Source organism: Amblyomma americanum, chromosome 1, assembly GCF_052857255.1.
Source record: "Amblyomma americanum isolate KBUSLIRL-KWMA chromosome 1, ASM5285725v1, whole genome shotgun sequence".
NCBI lineage: Eukaryota > Metazoa > Arthropoda > Arachnida > Ixodida > Ixodidae > Amblyomma > Amblyomma americanum.
Window position 1 is genome coordinate 340,091,259 of NC_135497.1, and position 25,504 is coordinate 340,116,762.

The window sequence follows — 25,504 nt, forward strand, 5'->3', positions numbered from 1 at the left end:
TCTGTGCAATTTTTTTTAAATGCTGTAAATTGGGTTTGTCACCATTTTTCTAAAAGGCATTGTACAAACTGGCCCCCATAGTGAATTACTGACCTATTTTTCATTTGGTAGTTTGTACTGGTGTGTTCAGTTTACTTGTACTCTTTCGTAACTTTAGTTTTGCTATCGCGTGGTTTCAAAGAAAAACAAGCTGTATCAGAAATTCCTTAAAAGTCGCGACTCAGAAGACTTCTTAGTCTTCAAACGACATCAGAATAAACTAAATGCTGTCCTAAAAAAGCGAAAAATGACTATCACATCAACCTATTTTATGGCATCAAAGATCAAAAGATCGTTTGAAAAAGACTAAACACACTGTTGTGTAAGGAGCAATCTAATGTGCCTAGCAGTTTAATTATTGATAACGAAACATTTACCGGTAAAGATTTAGCTGACAAATTCAATGACTACTTCGTTTCGCTTGTAGATTCTGGACATGATCCTAGTGCTATTGATTACATAGACAAATATAAGTCCAATACTCTCATCCTTACTTCGTGTGACGACACGGAGGTACTGTCAGCCTTCAGGCGTATGAAGGTTAGTAAATGTGAAGACCCATTTGGAATTAAAATGCAACCAGTTATGCATGTTATAGATATTATTTGTCCAATTTTAGCTCACATTTATAACTCAGCTCTAGATACAGGTGTATTTCCTTTTGAAATGAAAAAGGCAAAAGTGATTGTCTTACACAAAGGCGGTTCTAAAGGTGTTCTCAATAATTACAGGCCTATATCTATTTTGCCAATATTTTCCAAGGGCTTAGAGCGAATAATTTTTGTACGCCTGTCTGATTTCTTTCAAAAATATAATGTCATTACAATGAAACAGTTCGGATTTAGGCAGCACTCATCTACAGAACTGGCACTGCTCCGACAAAAAGAATTCATTCTCACGAACATCGAGAACAAAATGATCACTTCAGGAATATTTGTAGACTTCTCAAAAGCCTTTGACAGAATAAATCATGCTACCCTTCTCTTAAAACTTTCTGCATACGGTATTAGGGATAAGCTGCTTAATTTAATTTCCAATTACCTCAGTAACCGCGAACAGTTTGTCACTGTCGATAATTTTCACTCTGCTTACAGGCCTCTTAAACATGGAGTTCCCCAGGGAAGCTTACTTGGTCCGCTGCTATTTAATATATATATTAACGATCTAATAAATATAGATAAAGAAGTTGAATATGTATTGTATGCAGGCGACACCACTTTCTTTTTAACTGGCTCAGACGTAAATGGCTTAGTGGCAAAAGGAAATGAAGTCTTGGATAAACTGCATCTGAGGTCTATCAAAAATTCTCTCTTATTTAACTCAAGTAAAACAAAAGCTGTATTTTTCGGAGCCAAAAACACGAATTATAACATAAAGAATCCTCTGAGATTGGGGTGATTGACGTAGAAATAGCTAAGGAAGTCAAATCCCTAAGTGTTTACTTTAATGAATACATGCTGTGGGATGCTCATATTGAGCATCTGCAGACCAAGTTGTCTCGTACAGTCGTAATTCTTAGAAAAATGCAATATATGCTACCTGAGAGAACCAAGCTTCTTCTGTATATCGCACTGTTCGAATAGAATATAAGATATTGTAACTTATTCTGGGGCAGCACTACTGCCACCAATAAAAACAAGCTGTTAACGGTACAAAAAACCGCGCTGAAAGCAATAGCAAATGTGCCTTCTTATTCGTCTTCTGGGCCTTTATACTCAAAATATATTATAATTAAAGTTTCCTCGTTTTATGATTTCCGCCTTCTCCAATTGTACAAATCCTTGTCCGAACGTCGAATGCCGTTCTTAGAAGAAACTATCAATTTACGCGAAAATACGCACTCCCATCTAACTCGCCATCATGAAGTTTGGTATGTTCCACGTCCTCGCAATAATTACGGATTTCGGACACTAAATTACGCCATAGCTACTTTGCTTAATCAATTTCGCCTACCCAGCTCTTCCGTTAGTTTACCTTCGAACGAACAAATGAAAACTTTATTTTTATAATTTTTGCTACCCTCGCCTTTGCGATGCCTTGATTGCTCTTTTTGTTGGAATGTGTTTGCTTTGAAATGCCTTTTCTTTTTGTATCTGATGTAAGATATATTATGTTGATTCCTTTTCCGGTTGCGGATAAACCGTACGTTCTTATTTTTTTTCGATTTCTTTTTTGTTATGTTCAAATTGTGAACTAAGTGCTTTGTATGTTTGTATGTATGCTTTATATGCTTTCATTATCCCTGCCGCCGATGTAGTTTAGGGGAAGAGAACGTTGTCAAGCCGCAATATTGCGGCTTTTTTTCCCTACTCCTCAGCCGTGTGATTTTCTTTACATGTCTGGAATAAAGTTGACTTGACTTGACTTGTTGCAATATTTAACGCTTTAGCCTGAGAAGCCTTTCCCCAGAGGAACGTTAAAATTCATTCGCAGCCTGTGCAAGATGCCTGCAAAGCTAGAGGTCAGTAGGTGAGCAGGCTGAAGTTGCGGAAAAAATCTCAAGATAGTGGAACGAGCTGTAGGGCTACTAAAACAGCTAAGAGTAGCGGTGAAAAATGCTGAAAATATCAGAGAGGAAGTTACCCACAATCGCTTATATGTCTATGATCTCCGGATAAAGAGAAGCTGACGCCAAAATCATTCCTCGGTAGACTTTGGTACTACGGAACTTGGCACCAGTAGTAGATGTCCAAAACTGAACGTAGCGGGTTGTTTCAGAGCAACAGATACGTTCCATTTGGTATACTCGGGCAATGAAATAATTTACTTACATACCAAATGGAGCGGGGACGTGGGGCTCCGCATTCGATGGGTAGTTTCTACTTGAGGTGTCTTCGCTAATTACGCAAGATAACGGCTGTCCACGTGGACAGATGCTTCCTTCTTCTATTTTTATTGGAATCGGCATTTAGCCTATGGTTGTCACTGACGTCGGGCGAAGAAAGTACTGTGTACCCGGCAGATATCAGATGTAAGCTTTTCTCGGGATGCGTTGAGCATGACGTCAGGAAGTCAATTAGAAAGCAGTTCGCACGGCATTTTAGAATAGAAGACTTTTATTATCGGCGTACGGCATGGTATATTCCTGCCTCACAAGGAAAACATCAATGATTTTTACTTGATGTAATTGAGCTAAGCGATTTACATTTGATTCCATAATCAGCCCTATGAAAGCACTGCAAATTCAACCCTCAAAACCGACATATCCTAACAGAAACAGCTACTGAACTGTAATGACCATTTCATTCTAGCAAGGTTGATTCGTTCACTTCAATAACCCTGTAAAACTTTTGAAAGCGTGTCAGACTTGTTCCAGCTACAAGGTCCCACTGAGAGGAAACACATTTTGTAGCGATAGCTACACTACGCCAGCCTCTTCGCGAGGTCAGCCTGGCTGCGCGCTGAACCGTGGCACCACCCCTCCGCCAGCTGTGCTCATGTGCGGAGTGACGTCAGAGCACGCAACTGGTGTGCGCGCAGCGCGCCTACATTACACTAGCATTTGGAGCCTTCAGTGTGGCGGCGCTTTGGCGACCATGCCAGCCGACGGTGCGGCGCGCCGGCAAAACAGAGAAGAGGAGTAGTGGAGAGAGGGAGGGAGGGAGGGAGTGAATCAACGTTCAGGGATGAAGATGAAGGATCGCCCTGCGAAAGACTGACTTTCCACTCCTCCAGCTCTAGCTATCGCGTCACTCCAGGTTTAACCAGAGCTAAACCACAGCCATTTTTTATTTATTTCTTTTGTATTGACACTGTTTGTTTCCATTCTTCCATTGACTGATCTCGTTTTCTTCTTTTAGTCGTCATCGCGGACCTCGACATTCTCATAGGTTCCGGAGACCATCCGCTTGGAAAGCGTGGAACCACGTGGGAAACGGAGAGCACTTGCACATTTCGTCGTCGTAGGTTGTAGACGTTTTTAGTAAGCTTCTCTGCTGTGTGGCTTCAATGTTAAGGAACGGCCTGCAAGTTGAGGCATTGAATGTAAGTCTCTCTTTGCCTAGAATCTGTTCTTAGCTTACTATATTAAATTTTTTATTCCCGGACTCACGTGCAAGATTCTTTCTTTGTCCGTCTAGATATTTCGTGCTCATTCTTGATCCGGAGTAGCTGTTTTATGATGAATTTGTGGGTGCTGCCGAGTTATTTATGGGCGGCGAGTTTGGGTGTCCTTCTCAAAGCTGCCGGACATGGACTACACCCTGAAAGAGCTGCATGGATGCGGTACTCGTAAGGTCCAGTGAATCGACAAGCGAATTTTAATCCTCTCTTCAGAGCCGGGAAAACAAATATGGCTTTCTTCAAATCTCGTACCTTCACGACCCGTCACGGCATATGATTCTTAGTGGTGCAGATGTGAAAACTCAGGCGCCAATTTTTCCACCAAAATGAAATTTACCAATCCGAAATTAAGGGTCACATCCGCGAACAATTATGTCAATGGTCTTGGGGACGGTCATTCCGTTCTTGCGCCCTGGCTTTATCAACTACAAAAGTAAAAGGTCTGCCAAGTTTTTTGTTGTTCTTAGTGTCCTCAGTGTATCTGCGTCATTGGAGCAGTACAGTTGATTTCCTAGTCTATATGCAGTTGGCTCCCTCCACTTTCTACCCTCTGTTCAATTTCGCAGTTTTTCACTTATCCTCAAAGGGGACCTCGATGTTAATTTTTCATTCCTTCTTCGAGATCAGCCAGCGAGGATCTTGAACACAGACAGAAGAAAGACGTACTGCACAATAAACCAAACTTAGTACAGGAAAACAATGTTTTAAGGAAGACAGTGGCCGTCACTCACTGCACTTCTTGCGTTAAAGCCCCATGGCCAGTGCTGGAATTCTGTGTCTTGAACGTACGTCCAAGGAAAGCCCGGCTTCAAGCTATATTACACGGTAGACGGTGATATTTGAATGAATAAAAGCTGCTTGAAGAATTTTGTAGGTATGAAAGATGAGTTTTGATTCCGAGCCCTAGCACACCTGTGGTCGCACTCCCGGCACATGGCTTACACTTTATGTTTATTGTGGACTATGCACACTTCTTCAAGAATCCTGAAAATATAGGGGTTGTATTAGGAACTTTTGTTAGGAACCTAGTGTTTTGTCTTTTCCTCTCTGGTAGATAACAGCTTTCTGCCTCCTCGGCTGGCACCGCACAGCAAAAGAAAAGCGCAGAGTAGAAACACGATTTAGGTGCAGGTAGGCCCGTCAGTGTGCTTTTAAAAACGCTAAAAGTATTCTTGTGCGACAGTATCGTATGCTGTTAGTTCGTCCAGGAGATCTACGTACCGAGAAATCTGCCGCCATTTTCAATCGCCGGTATACAGAGTTTTCATCTGCATCCAGCAGTGCGATTCGACAGTAACCTACAAGTTCTGAATCACGATTCATGACGAGCACTGCCCTCCTTGCCGAGTTTTTACGTTTGTGACAGCAGTGCATCTAGAGCTTTACTACATGATTAAGTAAGGAAACAAATGTATGGAAACTTATGCGATCCTCCGAAAATAATATATCAGTCTTGGTGCGGCGCTGCAACAATAAATTGAAATGCGGTGGCATGCAAGTCTGCAAGACGAGTATCCACGACCGATTGCTTGACCAAAGTGACTTCCGCTCCGCAGCATTTACGATTCTAGTGCACTGATCGGCCTTGCTAATTGAAGGCATGGGCGTTGGCGGCCGGGTGTACTCGTGGATTGCGAACTACCCCAACGGCCGGTCCGTTTACATGTCTACGCCTGATGAAGAGACTACCCGTCATCATTTTTGCAGTAAAGTTCCTAATGGAGGAGTTGTTAGCCCAACACTATTTAACGTGGCGTTGATTGGCCTGGTGAGTGAACTTCCCACTCATTCACATCAGTACATATACTGATATCTGCATCTGGGTGTCGGGTTCGCCACGTCCGCAAATGCGCGCGAGATTACAACGTGCCGTGTCACCTACTTCAAGGCACCTACGTCGTCAGGGTTTGCACTTCGCAGCTGAAAAATGTTCTGTGGGCGCATTCACGCGCAAGTCTGTCTCCCGCTACCCGTAACAGTTCAAGGAGTTGCAATACCATTCGTCTCCTACCGCAGATTTTTGGGCATTATCATTGACCGCGATCTATCGGGGTCGAGGCATATAAATATGCTAACAAAAAGACTCACTCTTTTTTGCAATGTCCTTCGCTTCGTAGCAGGCATTAAATGGGGCCCAAAGGAGCGCTGCTTGCTCAGACTTTACTATACCCTCTTTATAGGCTACATTCGTTGCAGCCTTCCTGTACTCTCTATCATGAGCATTTCCTGCTTGCGGGCATTAGAGAGTGTTCAAGCACAGGCGCTCAAGATATGCCTTGGATTACCACGTTGTGCCTCGAACAAAGGCACGATTGAGGAATTTCGTGTGCGCCCAATATCGATCTACCTGTCACACGAACCACTTCGTGTATATTTACGCGCACTTACACGCCACCGTTGTCACCCGCTGACGAAGATTTTTGATGAGCGACCGGACAGCAGTTTTGCACATGCACTTCGCTGCCATCAATCCGAATTGCCATCAGATTATGCCCTGCCGTCTCATTCATTGCAACCGCCATGGGTGATCGCTCAGCCTTCAGTATGCCTTCAGAAATTTGGGATGCTTCCTACGCCACACCGCCTACCAGGCTCATGCTCTTAACATCACTAGACTCCTGTCATCTCCTAAGAAAAAAGGCCACCGTATAGTGTTCCAGTGGATCCCGGGACCCTGCAGACAAGATTGCCATGAGACTGCCGACGCTGAATCAAGGAGCCCCTTCAGCAGGAGCCTGCACACCACTGTGCCATTCTCTAGACCGGACACCACTTCCCTCCTTTCGGAGTCTATGAGAAGTGCGACGGCTAGATACTGGGCCCTGCCAGACACTCGATAGATGTCTTAAACGCCTAGATCCGGCGATGGCTTTTTCTGTTCCTCGCCGGGCACCACGGCCTATTAGAACGTCGCCTTTACGCGCAAGTACTTGCACTTAATTGGACAAGAGGACTCCCCGGACTGTGTCGTTCAAGACAGCATGCGACGCAGACAACCGCTAAGCTCGAGGTGCAGAGTAACAGTGGCGTTTATTGCGCGCTTGCGCTCTTATATCAGAAGCCCGGCTGGCCGGCTTGCACAGCATGGTTGCCACTCTTGAGGACCCTAGTTTCCAGATCCGATAATCTTTCTCTCTCTAAAAACTGAAAAAAAAGCGAGCAGAATACAACAGCAGACCGATCCAAGCAATTTCATGAAAGTCCTTTTGATATGCGAGGCGGTGAACTGCTTCCTTAAACGGGGGCTCCGGCGCAGCCCAGTGTCGTCCTGCTCGGAATTCGTGGTTTCCGGATGACTATGTTGCCCTGGCGCACGGTACCCTTGGGGCGTGTGGGCAGCCGGGCTTGATCGTCACACTTGGCGCTCCATTTGCCCTGGGACTCCTGTGGTGCCCCGCGGCCTGGAAGAGAAGCGGAGTCGTTAGCACCGTCTTCCGTGTAGTCGTAGAATGGTTTGTAGTGACGGGTCACTCTTCGTTTGTTCGGAGCAGCTGTTGATGGTTGCGACGAAACTGATACCTGTCTTCCGTACGCACCATGTATGAGCGAGGGGCGACGGCTTTTTCTATTAGTACCTTTGTGGTCCACCCTCTCTTGTCGAGCAGCCTAACGATGTCATGCTCGCCGAGTGCTTCTAGTGGACGCCTCTGAGGGTGGGCTTGGAAGTGCTTTTTGACCTATGGTGCCCTGTGGTCTGCAAAGTCAAGCAGCCTTCCTTTTAACCTCCTGCCCATGAGTAGCTCGCATGAGGGGCTTTTCCGGCCTCGAGTGGTCTTCATTCGCATATAGCGCCTTCTTGAGACGTTTCACCACGTTCACCCCTTCCTCTGCCAAACCGTTCGAGCGTAGAAAACCGGGACTAGAAACAACATGGGCAAATTCACACTGTTTTGCAGAATCACGAAACGCCTTAGATGAAAACTGTGGTCCGCCGTCCGTGCAAACTTCAAGCGGGATGCCGTGACGTGCAAATATCATGACCATCTTCTGTGTTACACTGTGGCTAGCAGTTTGCGGAAGCGGCTCTACTTCAGGGTAATTGGAATAGGCATCGTAGACTGCAAGTTAGTTCTTTCCGGCATGCAAACGAAACGGCGGCACGTTGGGCACCTGGAAACTTTCTCAGTTAATTCTGCCGCCATACCAGGCCAATACATCAATATTTTGGCCATTGCTTTGCATTTTCGACGCACAAGTCACGCTCGTGTAGGCGCTGCAATATTTATTTTCTAAGGAACATAGGAAGGACAACTATAGAACCACGCAACACTATGCCTCCCACACATTGTAGCTCAGCTTCGAAGCGAGCTAGATCACATTTTACGCTGTGTCCATCTTGTAGGGCTTCAATGACTTGCCTTAGCTCATCGCCTTCACACGCTTCTTTTGCTATCCGCTTGGCTGTCGTGTCGCTGACGAGACTGGAGAGGACGGCCGTTGCATGGATGGCTACATCTTCTAATTTGCTTTCAGATGGCTCATCGCTGTCGCATCAGATTCTTGAGAGAGCATCGTCCAGAGCAAAGTCTCTCCCTAGGACGTACTGCAGGGAAATGTTGAACGGCATGAGGCTCAGAAAGAAACGCTGCAGGAGAGGAGGCATGTCTGACAGGTTTTTCTGGGCAATGGCTATCAGTGGTCGATGGTCTGTTTCTACAATTACGTAGACGGCAGTGATAAAATGACGAAACCGTTCACATGCGAAAATGACCGCCATGGCCTCTTTCTGAATCTGCGCGTATATCGTCTCCGCGTCTGCTAGCACACGCGAAGTGTAAGCAACCGGTCGCCAGTGCTCACCATGCGACTGCAGAAGTGCCGCCCCTGGCACAAAGCTGGATTCGTCCGCTGTTATCTTGGATTGCTTGAGAGGGTTAAATATAGCAAGCACTGGTGCTGTCGACAATGCTTCGCACATGCTTTTTCACTCTTTGTCGTGGCCAGCTGACCAATCGAACATACAATCGTGTTTTAACAGGGCTCGCAGATTATTAGTCTTCTCAGACAGGTTTGGCATGAACCTTCCGAAGTAGTTTACTGCGCCCAGTAGTGTCTGAACACCTTGTTTTGACGTTGGAGGCGGCAGGTCGACTACACACTTATTTAAGCTCTCATCTGGCTTGATTCCGTTTTTCGAAACGACGTCGCCTAAGAACTTTACTTCATGCGTGCCGAAAATACACTTCTCACGGTTAAGCGTTACATCTGCTGATTTTGCTGCCAGCAATACTGCTCGCAGGCGGTTATCATTTTGCTCTTTCGGTTATCATTTTGCCCCACACGAGTATGCCGTCAATGTAGACGCGGATACCTTCTAGGCAGTCAAAAATGTTGGCCATCGCTTTCTGGAACATTTCGCTCGCGGTGCAGATTCCAAAAGGCAGACTTAAAAAACGATACTTTCCGAATGGCTTGGCCAAGGTGCATATTTTTGAAGTGTTTTCATCCAAGTGAATTTGATGAAATCCGCAGTTAGCATCTAGTTTGTTGATTGCTTTGCATTTGCAAGTTCAGATTCGATTTCGTCTCTGGATGGGAGTTAGTAGTGATCTCTTCACGCACCGGTTTACGTGCCTAGGGTCCATGCAAATGCGCAAACGGCCATCTTTTTTTTTCGGACAATGACAAAGGTACTCACCCACTCAGCAGCCTCTTCCATCTTTTGGATGATTCCTTCACGTTCCATGCGGGCTAGTTCTTGGCGGAGTGGCTCACGAAGCGCATGTGGAATTCTGCGCGAGTGGAGCGACACTGGGCTTGCACCTTCAGTCAGCTCGAGGCTGTAGGATTCATTCACGCACCCAAGACCTTCGAAAAGATGCGGGAAATCACTGAAGACTTTCTTTTTCAAATCTGCAGGCTTTTGAATCATTTTTATTCTTGAAACTAGACCGAAACGTTCGCAAGCCTGAAGGCTTAGTAGTGCTTGCTTTCCTTTCTTGACCACAAAGAAATCGGTCGGTTTTTCTGTTTCGCCGATGCGAAGGGGTAGCCTCACAGTTCCAAAGTGCTTTATCACTGCGCCGTCGTAGCTGATCAAGAGCGTGGACGATGGTGTAAGGCGCCTTCCCTCGCTCACTTTCAGAAAAAGGGCGTGAGGAAGCAGGTTGGCTTGTGCCCCCGTCTCAACTTTGATGCGCATGGCGTGATTAGACAGCGTTGCCGTTATTATCTCGTCTTGGCTTCTCGATACATTGCTTATGGTCACGCCAAAAATTGAATATCGTCGTCAGATTCCGCTTCAGCCTGCACTGGACAGTCATGACTTCATGAATCATTTTATCTCTCCAACACACTGCAACGTGTTTTTTTCCCGACATATGCCACACGTTTTGCCCCACGCTGGGAATTTCCGCGGCTCTTGACTTCGGTTGCAGTAAGGGAGCTGGCGAATATATTTCCTTGTGGCACCTTGCTGCTCTTTTTCCTTTTTCCGTACGGCATCTAGCTTCAGTTCGTCCTTCTCCCACACTTGATTTTGGCACGCAGCTAGCTCTGCGGCTTTGCAGTATTCTATGGCCTCATCCAGGGTGAGTTCCTTCTCCCGTAGATGCCGTGTCCGGAGCTTCTTGACTGCCGTTCCACAGACCAGCTGGTATCGAAGAATAGATTCTTTCAGGTCTTCGAAGTTGCAGCTCTGAGCTTTCATCTGAGCATCGCGTAAGAACTGTTCGAACGGCTCATTCTCTCGTTGTTGTCGAGTTCTAAAAATGTAGCGCTCGTAGGTCTCGCTCGTCTTTGGCGTGCAATACCCTTCAAACTTCTTTACGATAGCGTCGTAGTCGTCACGCTCTTTGGATGACAGTTTAAAAGTGTTAAATACGTCAATTTCTTCCTGACCTTCACATAGAGGAAGACTGCAGCCTTCTCTGCACTCGTGCGCTCTGTCGCAGATGAAGTTGCCTTGAAGTAAAAATCCATCCTCTGCCTGAATTGCTTCCAGTTTTCCGCCGGTGCTTCGGAGAGCAGTAGGGGACCAGGGGACGGTAGTCCTTCCCTTGCGCTGGCTCTGCTCAAGCGGGGAATGGGCGTGACAAGAACTTCTGACACCATGTGTCGTTCAAGAAAGCATGCGACGCGACAACCGCTGAGGTCGTGGTGCAGAGTAACAGTGGCGTCTATTGGGCGCTTGCGTTTTTATATCAGCAGCCTGGCTGGCCGGCTTGCACAGCATGGTTTGCAGTCTTGAGGACCCTGGTTGCCAGATTCGATACACCGGACTGTACCACATGTGGCGTGCTAGAGACAGTAGAGCATGTTTTAGTGGCGTTCCCAGCATATGCGCAAGAAAGACTCACGCTAGCACCTGTTTTGAAGTCTTAACACACCAGGCCCCTCTCGGAGGATGTGATCCTCGCCGCATGGCCAGTTAGTTCAAGAAATCTACACGCAATCCGAGCGCTCTCACGCATTTTAAGCGACACGGCCCTTGACTCACGTTTGTGATTGTCCGCAATCCTGGCCCTCTTTTTTCTCCTCTTCCCTTTTTCTAATGCAGAGTAGCAGGCGAGATGTTCATTTTCCGAAAAAACCTCTCTGCCTTTCCTGCCGATATACTCTCTTCCTCTCTCTCTTCACGCTCAGTTGCGGAGTACGGCAAATTGGTACTGTGTATGAGCACAGCTGTGGGGTAAACCTTTGTGTGGTTACTTTTGTGAAGTCATTTCCTCCGAAACGCAGCGGATTCTAGCACTTCAGCACAAAAACAATATTCATTGCTTGGCAAGGAGAAGCAAGAAGTTGCCTTATACCAGCTGGGATTCGGAATTTTTGCTATCGAGTCGCAGTGTAGTGTGCACAAGAAAATCAAGTATTCTGAGGATTGAAAAGCATGGTGCATTTCAACGGTACGCAAAGATATCCACAAGTCTAACTGATGCGTTTCGACGAACGAACAGCCAACCGCATAGTGGAAAGAGTTTAATTTCAGCGCTATTATAAAACCACATCGAAAGGCCTGCTTCATATAATACGGAAACCTCACAGACGTCAAATAGACATATGTGGCTAAATGTGCCTCACGAGATGCAATGGTCGGCTGTGTTATCGAACACTCTTTGCAGATGGTCTCATCAGCCACCACACGAAACAGAAAAACGGCAGAAGCTGCAGAGACGGCCGACGCTTTCGCAATGGCCTGCAGCTGCGAAAAGCAAAAAAAAAAAACATGTTATCCGAGACTCCCAAGCCGCATGTCGAAATTACGCAAATGGCCACATAACAGCAAAAGCCCGCCGTATTTCCACACGAAAACGCCAAATTTCGGAAAGTATACTCATCTGGACCCCATTCTCCGAGTGCCTAAGCGGTATTCAGTGCTCTCATGTCGTAGCCTGGCGTCTTACTAACCGAACCCACGACCGAAGGTTCGGCGGCCCCGCTGCCGCTCCCAAAACGCTACTTGAAGTAGTGTGGGCAAAATAAAAAGAAATATAACAATATTGCCAATCCCGCGCCGCCTACGACAACAGTACAGTGACATGCTAGCCTACCACAAGATAAATCGGCGGAACTACTACCCCAGTCCCACTCCCACACAACCCGCACCACCAGAAGAGAAGCTGACGCGGTTAGAAGCAGTAGGTTAGAGGCAGCTCCAACAACACCTAAGCCTCTAACAGCAGATACACACACACACTGCCGCTATGCGGGGTACATCCCACAATATATCATATTACATGTTCTTGACAATGCACGTAGGCCGCCATGAAAACACCAAACGCACACTCTGAGCAGTAGGAGATTGTGCTCTCCAGCTGAAGCCTAGAAGACCAACAACAGCTGGTTCATCAGGCGCAGCCAACAGGAAATTCCGCAAGAGCCGTGGACTAAGGCCTCCTCTCGGTTCGCGGGTCGCAAAATCTTTTTAACAAAATATTTTTCACCATCACCGCCTATTTTCCAGTATTTTTCATACGGTGCTCGAGGATTATGTAGTATGTCTTCACAGCCCACATAAACGCCGAACAGCGCTCTTTGAGACAAGAAACTAAAAAAATAGTAACACTTGTCACCTTTCTCCTCGCAAACAGAAATGACCGACTTTCGTCTTTATAGCTGGATTTAGCGTTTGAGTGACCAAAATGCACCTGACATCATCCCGAGAACAAGTAATAAGTACCAAGAAACCGGCCCTGTTCCGAGCTCATTCAAGACGAGTACAGCAGAAGCCCAATGACAACAAACCGCCATGGTCACGCCTAGACCTGGCAATGCACCGAATTTTGAGGCCAGGCCAGCCTTCTGGCAGAGTCAAACTGTTTTTCGATGGATCATAGTACATGGGATGATCTAGTGCAGCCCAGCCAACTAGATATACGTCTTGTAGACGTTCCATCATTTCCATTTTGTGGATCACTCTGCTATCTTTACACGCCACTGGATCATAGTAGGTGCACACTTCTCTGTATTATGTGCCGATCATAAGCGATAGTAAACTAATTGTTATTTTCATAAAATTTTCTGCCCAATCTTGAATTGTTCTCATTCCTTTAAAATGCTTCTTTTCCGCCAGGGGAATCAAAAAATAAAATTAAATTGGTTTTTTGGGGAAAGGAAATGGCGCAGTATCTGTCTCATATATCTTTGGACACCTGAACCGCGCCGTAAGGGAAGGGATAAAGGAGGGAGTGAAAGAAGAAAGGAAGAATAGGTGCCGTAGTGGAGGGCTCCGGAATAATTTCGACCACCTAGGGATCTTTAACGTGCACTGACATCGCACAGCACACGGGCGCGTTAGCGTTTTTCCTCCATAAAAACGCAGCCGCCGCGGTCGGGTTTGAACCCGGGAACTCCGGATCAGTAGTCGAGCGCCCTAACCACTGAGCCACCGCGGCGGGGCATCACGCGCATGCTCCTGCGCAGAAAATGCCACCACGCCTTCAAACGGGGACGCCAGGGCCTAGTGGTTTCAATCTGAACTATAGAGATATTTTTTAACATCATCTCTCTGCGCAGAACTGTTTCATGCGAGAAAAAGGAAGTCTTTATTAAGAATGAACGGAAATGAGCCTAAGGGAAATAATTAGTGGGTATGAAAAACCGTTAAATACATTTTTTTTAAAAGCCTCAAGCCCTAATATATCTCTATATTCTTTTCCGCATAATGGTTCTTAGTTTCCCGATACATCCTTTAAGCATTGCTTCATTGCTGCTGCTCGAGTCGAAAGAGGCAGTGGCCGATTCAGTAGTACCAAGCATCCCCGTCTGCTGACCGCCAAAAAAAGCTTGGTCGTTGGCTGGTTTCCGAGGTAACATTTTAGTTTTCCGCTAATTTTATGTTGACCGATTTCGCCGGCTCATGCTACTGCGTCTACTACGCACGATTTGAATGCGAGAAAGCCCACTTTTCGATTTTTCTTCTTTAACTACTCGCACTTCTACCTTCGAACCGTCTTTTATTTCTTTTGCGTTTTCTACCTCTACATTCTTCTGCGTGTTTGGCAGCTTTTGCTTCGCAGATCTACAACAGGACGTTTTCGCAATGAAAAAGGATCTGAGTTACGATGACACAGCTTAGCAAAATCCTGAATAATTTTAAGACCAACTCTTTTCAGCCCGCCCTTGTTATCAAACCGTCACGTTTCGAATTGAGCACATGTAAGAAAGGGTGTTGTTTAGTCAATACTACTGTCAATGCAAAAAGCTTTTAGTTTGTTCAATTTATTCAGTAAAGGTCAAAATATGCAGAAAATTGCCGTGTTCATGAGAGTAGTTCAGGAACAAAAATAGCGCATTCCGAAATTTCATGGGGTTTCTCTTTGGTCGGAGTGATTTGCATGATTATAACCCTTCAAAGCATTAGTGTTTTTTCATCATTTCAGAAAGTTTATGCCGAAGGGATTAAGATTAAGGTGATCAGAAGGCCTATGACCGATATTGGATCTGAAAACAGGTGATGGTGCGAGGGACTAAAGCCGTAGTATAGATGAGGTCAAAGTTAATGGAAAAATGAACAATGTGATTACTGCCACGCAATAGGCGCCAGAATATATATCAGCGTTTTCTGCTGAGAAGGCACTATACGTGAAACATTAACGGAACATTGTTTTTGGTTTTTCTACCACTTGTAAAATCTGCCGCTCTCTTCCACGCCACACTCTTTAGCATGTCCGCGTCAAATGAGGAATTTCTTTCACGTATGAGCGCTGCCGATGTCGTCCGAGCAGCGCTCTTCCTTGTGCAAACACCACTAAGAAGATGAGGCAGAATTTTAAGCAGAACTGCTCGTGCGCACTCGTTCTCGTGCGCACTCGTTCTGCTTCTCTCTCCAACATTCGCTGGTCCGAACGCAGATACTACGCCGAGAGTTCCTTCTTTCGCGAGGCGTAGCCATGCAGCGTTCCTCTTTCAAGAACCTTCCGACCGACCACCAACACTCTGCACTGCCGACAGCACTGCGGCTCCTGGCTGCGACATGTTGGCGCCTCGCCGCTAGGCAGGAATTGGGTTGCCACCGGGGAACTCATGACACACCTTGCCCTCTCTGGCACTGTCCTGTGGGTGCCCAATCGTCATCGAGCTCGGCGAGGGCCCCCTCGTCACGGTCCTACTCTCCGACAGTAAACAAGGAGGTGCACTTGGCCGCAGCCGCAGAGCTTTGATTCGACGGCCAACCCAGCTGCACGCACGGGAGAGAGCTCAGCCTGTCAGAGCCGTCACCCGTCCCCCAAGCCACTATAGCGGGACATTGACATCGAAGGTCTCTCTGGTGAGTTTTGTGGACTGATAATAGCACAGAGCTCTCGCGAAATGTCTTGCAGTAATTGGTACACAATAAGTTGAATTCTACGTTGGTCTAAACTGGAAAAACTGCCATCTTTTTCGAGCTGCATTAAAAATTAGTAGACCTAAGAAAACTGGCTTAGTTCATTAATCAGCGAAAGCTGGTTGGAATCAGCAGCGTTTACGGCAGGCAGGGTCGGTCTGGCGCATGCTAGTAACAAGGGCGTCAGCGCTGGCAAAAACACATTTGCAGATGTTTTATGCACGCGACGCACTATTCTGACTCACAAACAGCATTTGGCTTGGCTTTTCTGTTTCGCACACATTTACCTACTTGGCTTCACCTCACTTTGTGAGCAAGTTTCGCTGCTAACCTTTCACGTGCTTGTTGCGGTATGTATAGGTAAAAAAAGTAACTTCTGAGTTTCAAACTCGTTTAGCCACCACGCTTCGCCGCTTTATGACCCAGACCGTTGTCAACTCGGCATTGAACTCCACGGCTGACTCCTCGCAGCGTTCACAAGCCTCATGTGGCTGCTGCATCTGTTGTTACGCGATACGCTCTACCACCACATCTAGCGATTCTCATCTTCTCCTCGTTCAACCCCTGTTCTAGAGTATCCATCTTTCTTCCCTGCATTCGCAACGAACAAGCCACCGGTATCTCGGCAAACCGCAGCACCGCTATCTATCTTCGTGCACTGCGAACTACTTGCGTACCTCCACACCGCGGTTAAACATCATACCTTTCCTCCCTGTCGTCCTGGCTACGCCAGCTGCTGCTAAACAGCGTTTCCCTCTCCTACTTAACTGTGTGCTCCGCTCGGCCAGTGCCAAAGCAACCGTCGGCACTCATTTACGCCTTTCACTCTCCCTCGTGAACGGGAGAGAATGAACGGGGTACTCGCAACGGGTTACGTCTGCCGTTTTGACCCCTAAATAGCTTGTACAGAATGATGTGTATATGCTTATATGCTGTTACAGCTTGCGCTGGCAAACAGAAACCTTATGCTTCAAAAGTTACACATACGCCTCGAAGCCTATTTTTAATAGTATTATTTTTAAAAATCAATTCTGCAAAACTAAGTTGTTTATATTGCTCTGGTGAAACTTTATGCCTAGTCACGACGTTTTCAAAGCGCCTCCTTTTATTTGGCTTCTCTCCGAAAGATTTCATGCGCAGGACACTCCCAGCTGGTATCGGAGTCAAAAAAGTGAAGTGCGCTGTCTGACTATTATCGTTTTGTTTTTAGACTACACAGATTTGACCATTTTTCTTAGAAATAAGAAAAGGGCGCTTCTATTAAATTTTTCTGCCGCGTAAATGACATTGTGCTTCCTTAACACGGGTGTTTGCCATGTGCACATTTCTTTTGCGTTTTGGCTCGCAAACACTACATTACACTTCATCCTGTAACATTTTTCGCGCAGCGAACAACGTTGGTTCGGCTCGCTGGCGCACGTGGCGCAGGACGTGTCTAGCTCTCTATGGGCACCCAAGTGTGCTTTGGCGACCTCATCGACAGCGTCATCGCCTGACACTTTCGCGAACACCACCGCTACCATTACCAAGGCTCTGGAAGTGGACCGACGTGGAGGGCCAGCAAGACGCTGCCCGCTTATCTTTGGCAGTGGCTCTCGGCTGCTTTTCCCCGTCCTCACGCGTGAATGGCACCTCTCAGTCGCCTACATTCTGTTATATCCGGAGCCGACGTGTAACGAGGAGTTCGTGGAAGGCAAATAAGTATTAATTCACAGTGGAGTGCTATACACTACCGGCCAACCTTCGAAGAGATTCAAAGCCAATTACCTTCCTGACTGGGTGTACTGGCTTCAGACAAGGTATAAGGAAAGAGGGACGCTGCTGCCGATTGAGGAACGGGGAGCTCGCGCCCGCTTTTTTTGACTGACGGGGATGTCAGGCGTGTGCTACTCTGCTACTCGGTGGCACTCAATATATATAAACGAAACCAAAATTAAACTCAGATTGGTTTAAACAACCAACCGAGGTATTGGTTGTTTCCACAAAGACAGATAAAAAGAGAATTACATTTGTAATGAATTATTAGGTTTCTCTCGCAATTGTTTGCTTGCTTCCTTGCGTTCATTTCTGCTAACTTCCTTTCCGCCAATTTGTTTAATATATTGAAGTTTAGAGTTAATCCTAATGGCGGCTATTATAATCATTACTTTCGTGGAACGCCGGACAGATTATTATTAGCTCGCACATTTTTTTTCTCCAAATGGTGATAGGATATCAGCACCTCTATGACATAGGCCAGAATTAACTTATCAGAATTAACAGTATTGGGGCAGGCAGTTCAAGAGTGCCCGTTTGATGTACATTTTACCTGATGCAGTTCCCTTTTTCCATGCAGGGTGTACGAGTTGAACCTCCTGGCTCTTCGAACGCTCCCTACGGCACTTGTATGAGCGTGCTGTGTGGAGGCAGTGCTTTAGATTGTTCACTCAGTATTTTTTTATTTGCACTAGAAAACTGGGTGCCTAAAATGGCTGCCAGACTTAATAAATTTCAATTTAGGAGCGAATCATTATCAGTTATTGAACTTCAACCGTCGCTGAACGGAAACGAGATTCATTTTGCGATTCCTCTTGGAATCTTTTCATGTACCCATGTTCTCGTGCGCTTGTAACAGATGGCTCTGTGGCGTCGTCAGTTTGAGATAGCACTGCAATTTTTGCCATAAAAAATGCCTTACCTCTCTTTCCAGATTCGCGCTACCCAGTGTCTGCGCGCTATGATGGGAGACCATCATACAGTTACTCGTTTCTGTCGAAGGTATCCCTCAGCTTTTTGGTTTTATGATGTGTTGCTGGTGCAAGCCATTCTTGGAAAGCAGAGTGACATATGAAAGTTCAGTGCGCCACATTATGTATGTTTATAATTCTTTAGGGTGACACTAGCATCTCTTTCACACCTGTGACAGTGAGGGAAGATGGCAGTGACTGTGCGTGCTGTCTGCAAGGAATGAGCGCTTAGAAGCTAGGCTGCTCTTTAAAATCTCCTACATATTTTCTTTTTGAGGTGTTATTTTCAAGGTGTCGACTTTCGAACTTGGTGCATTGCTGTAAACATGCTCATTGTATGTAAACAGCTCCACAGGCGCATTCCCCGAAAAATATGCGTTCTGTTCAATACCGGCTACAGTATACGCAGTGCGCACCGCCTGTAGGGCTCCAGAAAAATCCTCTTAGCTGCAGGTGCCGGAATAAAAGTTTCGTCATTTGCCGCAGTTTCACGCTGTCTCTGCAAGCAGGGCCGATGTACGCGGGCATGATTTTCTGTTCGTACGCGTCTGCACGGATATTTTTGTCGACAGCATGTGCAACAAAATCCACCTACACGAATTGGAGAAGTATGGGTGTGTTTATAGTACTTTGTGAAGACTGAATCGATAGTGAATCATATTTTTAGTGCGAAAGCATTTCTTGTCTCATGAGTGGCATGTACAGCAATTGTTGGCAAAGCGTGTCAGCAGTGCTGCCGCAACAGCGTGTCGGCAGAGCGTGCCTGCTCGATAATGACCATTCGAAAGAACATCCGGCGGCTCGGCGGTTTGACACCAGACACTCTGTGTGCCCGATGGGCACGCGAGGCATACACCACGAAAGGTCTGTTTTTTTCTTTATTGCATGAAAGTACACCCCCCTGCATGTTTCGAGCCCGACTTAACCATATCGCATCCCGCAACCTTTCATGCACAATAACACTAGCATTCAGCTCTCTTTTTTCCTGCACATCGAAATTCCGGGAAGACACACATGCATCGAGTAAAAGGCAGCCAGGCAGGTGGTCGATGCTACGCAGCATATACCTCCCGCACCAGAGGACACTGTTCTCTGAACAGAGCCCTTGATGAAAGTGGAGGCTGTGCGTGGCGATCTGTAGTGCAGATAATCCACAGGCGTAACATTCCCATGAGCACTAAAGATCACATTAAACCATAGAACCTTCCACTGTAGGCCGAAATCTTATAGTATTTGCCGTAATCTTAGTGTTCTTGAGAGTGCGTATGTGTTCTTTTCAGCTTAATGTAGGTACCTTAATGATGTTAACGCTAATATCAGCTTATCAGCTGTGTTGGGATGTGTACTGAAGTTAGTCAACGACGCTTGCGAAAAAATGCCAACGTTTTCCAATGGCCCCGTGCTAAGAGTCACATGACGACGATGACTTTCAAAGAAAATGCGGTTGCCCAAACGCAAAATCTTTCGCATTTCTCCAATGCAGCAGACTGCAGTGCTGTACGGTTTTTACGATTATTCGCTACTAGTACAAAACGAATTGTGCGAAACCGAGAAGTGCAAGAGGCGGCGCGGAGATGGAGAGCTGTAGTTTAGGGAATTAAAAATAAAACGGTCAAAAACGCATCATTTTTCTCCACTAGAGGGCGCCACACGGACTCAATAATTAACTATGTGACCGCCATATTAAACGCGCAAGGAAATCATATTTCGCAGCCAATTACGACCGCGATTAAACTAGCGTCACATCTCAGTAGGTGAGAGTAGTGAGACCTACGCATCAGCCATGGCCTCCAAGATCGGTTGTCAAGGCTGAGTCCGTTGGCCGGCCTGAGCCACTCCACGTCTTCTGCTGCTGTATTCCATGAGCTGCCCATTATAAAACGGCCATTTAGCGTCCGTCTGGGCGTCTGCCATTGGTCACTCAGATATAACCGCGGATTTCAAGTGTCTGTGGAAAGCAACCCGGCCATTAAGTTGTTGGCAACCGGACCTCACCATTGGCTGGCATTGACTGCGATATGCAGCCACTGGTAAGATGCATCGCTGTGCTCTGTCAACAGCAGGCGACCTGGCCTGCACAATGGCTGCCATTGGTGTTAATATGCAGCCAACGGTGAGGTCCGGTCACCTTCTACACAATATCCGGGTAGCTTTGCATGGATTATTTCGTGGCCTTCAAGGTTTTTTCGCGAGAATTGGAGCTTTCGCTCCAATGAAGAGAATTTTTTAAGCAAATCGGGTGCGGCTGAGGCAGCTGGAGGCCAAACTTCAGATGCTAAGTGGCGGAAAGGCTCCGAGCTTCGGCATGAGCTCGCTAGAATTTAACCGCCTATTGGAAGATATGGACCGGAAGCTTAGTGGATTAAAGCGGTGGAGAGGTCCATGGGGTACAAGAACACGCTACATAAATCCAGTTGTTACAACGGCTGAGCTAAAACTTGACATGGTGCGCGAATGAGACGCTAGGAAAGAAAACTGCCTGGGAGATGAAAACGCTTTGACACGGTGTAGTTGAAGATGGCATTCGTGGGCAATGGCTTAACTGCGTAGACAAGGCAATGATTGAGCGCGCCGAAATGCCGCCTGCTTCGCGGGTGGTCTTCGGAGAGAGGAACAACAGCAAGACCGAATCCTCCGTAGTAGAAGATATCAGATCGGTATTGGTCTTGCACCCCTGTGCATGCGATAAAATGTGTACATTTAAGGTATGTGAGAAAACTTGTTTCTGTGCGGTCTCTTGCCCCTCTTTTCGGACATTTATCCTGTTGTCTGCAGATTAAAGGTGTATTTGCTTCAGTAAAAATATAGGCAAAAGGTAATTAGTTAATTATATAATGCAAAAGTTTCTTTCGCAACAAAATTTTGCTTTTCAAGAGTGAAAAAAACCTGCTGTGTCGTTTCAAGTAATGACTGCCTGGTACATAGACCTCTGCTCAGTACAAACACTGCTTTAATCTGTAGGCAATTGGCCAAGTGCCAGGCAAGAGGAACAAGAGAGCACAGCAGCAAGTTTTCTCACACATTCTCAAAACAAACATTTTTTTCTCCCAAACATGCAAGACATCCGCATTTTTGAAAACTGAGCACTTATTGCTTGTGAGCCATCGAGATGAGCTCTTCGTAAAGCACAGTTTACTTTGGCTGCTGCGTAACTAAGTGAATTGTGCAACGTGACATATCCTTGCAATGCCTGCTTCAAGACGTAGGTTTGAGAAGGAATACTGCGTTAATTAAATGCAACCATAGTAAAACTACAAGTAAAATTCAGACTAAAGAAATAAAAAGGACCGATGCGGTTCGTTCTCAATGCTGGCAATGATCCCAGTGCAAAAAAGATCAAGTGGCTTCAATAAAGAATCAAACATTTTATTGCCTTAATAAAATATGCCCGATACTTAAGATTAGAAAAAGCCAAACATTGAGTCCTAACACATGACAAATACCTGAAGACAAAAAAGTGCCTCTTGGAAGGAGCAGCTGACTGCCGTTGACAGCCGTCTGCTATACTCTTGGTAGGCACCAGGCCCATGTCGCCCATGAAGACTCCAACAAAGATGTTTGCAGTCGCACTCCACAGCCGGCATTAAATAGGTCGTGGCTACTGGGCGAACAAAAGAATTAATTCCAATTTTCAGCACTAAATATTAACGTCTGACTGCGTGCATGTAAACGGACAAAAAACCAACAACAGAGCCAGCAGCTGGTAACATTATACAAGTTTCATTCACGATTCTTATGCATGCTACTGTAATTAGAATCAAAGAAGAAAATAACGGAAATCTTGCTTTACTTTTAGAACATTAATGAGATGTGTCCGTTTGCCTTCGCTTTATAAACGACCGTTATTTCTGAAATGCTTAGATGTTTGTCTTCTGTATGTTCAATCATTGTAAAGGCGCTGCCATTTTCTTTCCGTATTGCAGTTATTACTGTCTTCAAAACTCAGACAATGTGATGTTTACTTTCCAGTGCTCGTAATCTGTTGGCATGCATACCTGTGCTTGTGCACTAATTCATTCATACATGCCCACATAGCCGCAGTGTTTTTCAGTCAGTCCAAGAGGGGGCAGCAATTAGCATCCTCTATCTTTTTCATCCATTGCTTGAAACTAACCGAAGCCTTTGCTCTTTAGCAGGTGTAACAAGTGTAACAGGTGTAACAAAAACTAAAAGATCAGGTCAAGCAAACAACACAATTTGTTAAATTTTTCAAACAGCCTGCACCTGTACAAGAAAGCATGAAGTGAAAGAAAGGCAGTGTCAGCTGTGAACAGTGTTTATCAAAACTTTAGAAGTTGAGCTTGCCAGGATGTTTTCTGAAAACCGCTGTTGAACAGCCTGCGCCTGAAAAGAAGTGTACAAAGTGAATTCAGTAACAACACCAGCTGTGCACACTGTAGTGGCTTACAAAAAAATTGAAGGAGTCCTGCCTGCCATGAGGCCACTTGCTTAGATCATCAGACAGCCAGCACTCATGCAGTGCAATACCACTGAGTAGATTTCATCTGTGCTGTACCTATCAGTTGTAATAAAGCAAAAGCTCGACGAGCCCAAGTCTATGCAGTATTGCATCCGGATTTCATGGTTCGCTCAGCTTCCATATTTTTCTCTGGGTTCATAACCAACTGCAGTACTAGGAAAAAAAACACAATTCCATAATATTTAGCAACTTGGCATATAGAAGGGCAAACAGCAAATGAAGTATAGCTCAGGGTAGGCCTGCACAAATGAAAATAAATCAGGTAATCAAAAGTAACTGATAAAGTATTCTTCGATATTTTAATCAAGACCTGAAACAAAACAAGCCATCAACAATACATTGCTTGAGTTTTTGGCTAGCTTGGCTTATGCAAGCAGTTTATGAATTTCATGAAAACAATTCAACTTCAGCACCACAATTACTTGTGAATTGTAAATTGCGGGGTTTAACGTCCAGAAGTGACACATGGGCTACAAGGGACGCCATAGCGGAGGGCTCCGGATTAATTTGGACGAAGAGAGATTAATTGACATGCGCCAACTTAACAGAGTACGCAGGTGTTATCGACTCCATCGACATACGACCCGCCGCGGCCGGTGTCAAATCCCTTGTGATCATGGGATTGGCAGCCGAACGCAAAGCCACAAAGCCACCACGACGGGTTTTATGATCATTTTATGATAATGGGTACTGCACCTTCTATTCCGCCATGATGAGCATAACCAAAGCCTTCTTAGCACAAGTGTCACTGGGGATAATCAAATTAAGTGAACTGAAACACTGTCTGTGAAGCGGAAGTCCATTAATGGGTTAGCGGCAAGAGGGAAATTAGAGGAATATAGAGTAGCGCTGCAGAAAAGCTATTAGGCTATAACTGTGGAATACGATCTTAATGTTCAAAGAATAAACGATAGCTATCCTTGCGGAGTGCGCAGTGAACATAGGCGTCGGGATTGTTCGCCAGGATACCGGCAAGCTAATTAAGGAGACGAGAAATCTGATTAAGAAACGACAAAGCGTGAAGGCATCTAACCCTGCGGACAGAATAGAACTGGCACAGCAATCAAAGTTAATAAACAAGCGCAAGGTATCCGACGTAAGGAACTTTAAATGGAGATAATCGAGCATGCTATAAAGAATAGAGGCAGCATAAAAGCAGACAAGAAGAAACTAGGCACAGGTAAAAGCCAGATGTATCCGCTAAAAGACAAAAAGGGCAATGTCATTAGTAATATGGGTAAGATAGCTACAGTATCCGCAGAGTTTTTCACAACGCTATACACTGTCCAATGTAATCATAACTTTATTGACACAGGCAGCAGCGCACAGCAATCGGGCATCCCGCCAGTAAAGAAAGAGGAAGTTAAAAAATCATTAGGAGCGGTGCACTCCCTCAGCCTAAGCACTATTACTACTCGTTCTCCTGTCAAAACGTTCCTGTTTCCAACATTTAACCGCCAGTGCCTTGGCCACGCTCCCGTAGTGGGTATGTGCCAGCGTTATTTGAGGACAACCAACCAACCAATTAAGTCTAGGACACAAAATTACCCAATTACTCCACTCCATGCCCATGTGGCGTTTAAATCCCTAATGCACCCTGGGTAATCCTCCGCCGTAGGTATGTGCCATAAAGGCTGAGGTCATCATCATCATCAGCAGCACCTTGTGAGGATCATGTAACAGCAGATCTGTTGATGGATGGAGGGGAGAATGTGATACCCGGCAAACGCAATGCCCTATGACCTCGAGCGTATACCACAAGCTAGGAAGAACGCTAACATTAACGTAACTGTCAGAAAGTTCACACCTGAAAAGGAAAAGCTCACCGCCTTAGCAAATTAATCAGCAAAAGCTCACAGGCTTTACCGGACGAGAGGTCTGGATTGGCAGGCTCCTCGTGACGTTTCACAGGCGACTGCGTGGTTTTTCATCTCACAGGCCTGTCTTAGCGTCTCATGACTCATGGGCATACTCAGCCTCCTTCCGGTTGCGGTCTTCGGTTCGATCGCGTTCCTGGTAGACTTCAAAGACTATGCTACCCGCTTGCAAGGAATGATTATTAATTTATTTCCCACTCTTGTCTTATTCACAATCTAAAGCCTATGTTAGTTTTAAGGAAATGAATTGCGTATTAGTCTCTTAGCAAGTCACTGGACACCTCTATCGCACTCTGAGGGGGCGGTTGTTTCCTCCTAAATAATGCGCAACGGATTACACGGCTGCCGTTCTACCCACTAAATGGCTTGTACTAAACGTTTTATACAAAGCAATTGGTTGCCTAAAGGCAAAGTACTTGTGGTGCGTGCACTCGCGTATTCGTGCAACTGCGGCTGTGAAGTGTGCTTTGGGACTTTAAAACCCCATAAACAAAACCAAACATCTCAAGTGAGAATGAAACTGCTTGAACGGCCACCTAAGAATCACAGCAGA